General features: G+C 37.7%; 1 pseudogene; it reads left to right on the top strand.

Moving 5' to 3' along the window:
- Positions 1-2,194: 2,194 nt before the first annotated feature.
- Positions 2,195-2,292, top strand: LOC145587066 (small nucleolar RNA R71; annotated as a pseudogene).
- Positions 2,293-2,995: the final 703 nt, after the last annotated feature.

Raw genomic sequence — 2,995 nt, 5'->3', positions numbered from 1 at the left:
GTTAGTAGAAGACACAAACATGCATACATTATCATCGGAGCAAGGTGAATTGATACACATAGTTCCTTTCACAAAAGACAAAGATTCATGCATCGACTTAAGCTCAAAAGTTGCCTTATTGTTACCAACACGCAAAGTAATAAGGCCACCTTTCACATCAATCAAAGCACCCAAAGTAGTTAAGAAGGGTCTCCCTAAGATGATAGGTATATTATCATCTTCCGCTATTTCAAGCATAATGAAGTCAACGAGAATTGTAAACTCATCTATCTTGAGGGGGACATCCTCAACCCTTCCCTTAGGAAACTTAATAGAGCGGTCGGCCAATTGTAAGGTCATGTTGGTTGGGAGAAGTTCACCTAGCTTAAGCTTCTTAAAAACCGAATAAGGCATTATGCTAACACTAGCACTAAGATCACAAAGGGCATTTTGAAACATTTTTCCATTAATTTTGCAAGGGATTGAAAAATTACCTGGATCTTTCATCTTTTCGGTTAAGTCATTTGTTGAAAAACAGCTTAAGTAATGAATTTGCTAATAGAATTACAGTTCTAGACAAAGGACTTTTCTATATAGATGTACTCGATAAAAAAACTAGATTATGCAATGATAAAAATAAAAATAAAATTAATATTTGCAAAAAAAAAGAAATAAAATTGATATATAAAAAAAAACCAAAAAAGATAAGAGGAGATTCGCCCGCCCCTTACATATTTGATACTCTCGCCTACAAAAAAGCTTGTAACACCAAAACCATTCGGAATTCCATCAAAATCTCCTTAAGGAACTTTGAATATCTTGGCATTTGCGTCATAGCTTCGGTAAAAGGGATTGAAAGATGAACTTCCTTAAGCATATCAAGAAATCTCCCAAATTGCTCATCAATCTTGTTTCTCAAAAACTTTTGGGGATATAGAAGTTTGGGTCTGATCACATCCTCATGCAATTTTTTTTTTCAATTTTCTCTTCTTCTTTGGCTTCTTGACTCACCTCCCTTGACACATCAAGCTTCTTCTTCTCTCTTGAATCACTTACCTTCTCACCCTCCTTACTATTCCTAGAAACACTCTCTTCAAGCACTTTACCACTCCTTGTGGTTATAGAATACACCGGTTTCTTAGGATCAACTCCTTGAGAGGGTAAAGAAGTAGGGCTAGCATTCACACTCTCCTTTAAGGTGTTTGCTAATTGGGTGATTTGTGTTTCAAGTATTTTGTTGTGTGTCATCATCTCATTGAACTTCTTGTCACTTACTGACATGTAAGTGTTCAAAATTTTAGTTTGGTTCTCAATGATTTCTTTGAAAGTAGTCCTAGATGATGAATATTGAGCATAGGAATTGTCACCATTACCTTAAGTTCTTGGAGCAAATTTGGGTGGGGGTCTCCTTTGATTGTTGTTTTGAAAATTACCCTGATTTTGGTTGCTCTAATTACCCCGGTTTTGATTTTGGCCATTGTTTTGGTAATGGTTACCATAGCCTTGGTTTTGGCTTTGGTTTCCATACCCTTGACCTTGACCTTGATTATTATAGCCTTGATTGTTATAATTGCCTCGGAAATTTTGATTTTCTTGGTTCCTATAACCACCACTTTGGTTATAATTATCAAAGTTCCCTTGTTGGCGAGAATTTCTATTCCCAAAATTCCTTTGTCCATCAAATCTTTGCCCATTTTTATTGTTTGAAACAAAGTTCACTTATTCACAATCATTATTATCAACATCATCACAATTATCAAAAGCATGTGGACAATTAGAAGCATCATGGTCATATGATCCACATGCATCACAAAACAAACATCCATTTAGCATATTATTTGATGTAGAAGGAGAAGTTGAGTTAGAAGATGTACCTCTCCCCTTATTATGGAAAGGAAGAATTGGGGCTTGTGATGAAGCACTATCAAGCTCTGCTTTGATCGAGGTCATCTCCTTTCCCAAGTTTGAAATTTCTGAGGACAAATTGTTGATGGCATTGAGATGGTCGATTGAATACACCGTAGAACCACTTTTTCTTGTCGAATCTCTCTCACCTTCTTGCCAATCCATGTGATACCTTACCACATCTTCAATTACATCCACCACCTCATCCTCCGTTTTGTTCATGATAGGGCCTTCGGCACCGGCATCTGAGCAAGATTTTCCTTGAGGGCTTAGACCTCCATAGAAGATTTGGATGATTTGATAGGTGGGAATCCCATGATGTGGGCACTCTATTTGGTATTCCTTATACCTTTCCCATGCCTCATAAAGACTTTCATTTGGCTTTTGCTTGAAGCTTTCAATGAGAGCTCTTGCTTCGGCCGTCTTCTTTTGTGGGTAGAACCGAGATAGAAACTCCTTAATCACTTCATTCCATGTTCTCAAAGAGTTTGGTTTCACCTCTTTGTCCAACCACTCTAGAGCACGTCCAATAAGAGAAAAAGGGAAAAGTTTAAGTTGAATGAACTCTTGAGTAACCCCATTCACCTTGATAGTATTGCAATACTTCTCAAACTCCTTATGATGGTTGAGGGGACTCTCATGCTTGGCTCCACTAAATTGACGCCTCTCTATTAAAGTAATCATCACCGGTCTTATCTCAAAGTCATTTGCCGGTGTCGTGGGAGGACCAATTCCACTTTCAAACCGAAAGGCTCCCGGAGTTCCCAACTCCTTCAATGCTACTCTCGGATTAGCACCCATGCTTTCTCATTCTTATTCTTCTTCTTGATGGATTCCCTCTCTTGAGGCACTTGAGCTTGAGGAACGATTAACAACCCTTATCCTTGTTATGGTCCTCTCAATTTCCGGATCAAATGGCACTAAATTTCGATCTCGTGCCCTACGCATACAAATCTCAAAGGAAAATATCAATAGCACGACTACAAATATAGCCTAAAATAAAGAATTTTTTTTTTGTATTTTTCAAATAAAATGGAATAGACTCAATCAACTATAGAAAATAACCATTTCATTCCCCGGCAACGGCGTTATTTTTTACGGGAGGAAAACC

Source organism: Chenopodium album, chromosome 16, assembly GCF_948465745.1.
Source record: "Chenopodium album chromosome 16, dcCheAlbu1.1, whole genome shotgun sequence".
NCBI classification, from domain to species: domain Eukaryota; kingdom Viridiplantae; phylum Streptophyta; class Magnoliopsida; order Caryophyllales; family Amaranthaceae; genus Chenopodium; species Chenopodium album.
Note: the sequence above shows the minus strand (reverse complement) of the source record. Positions and strands in the feature narration are given on the sequence as shown.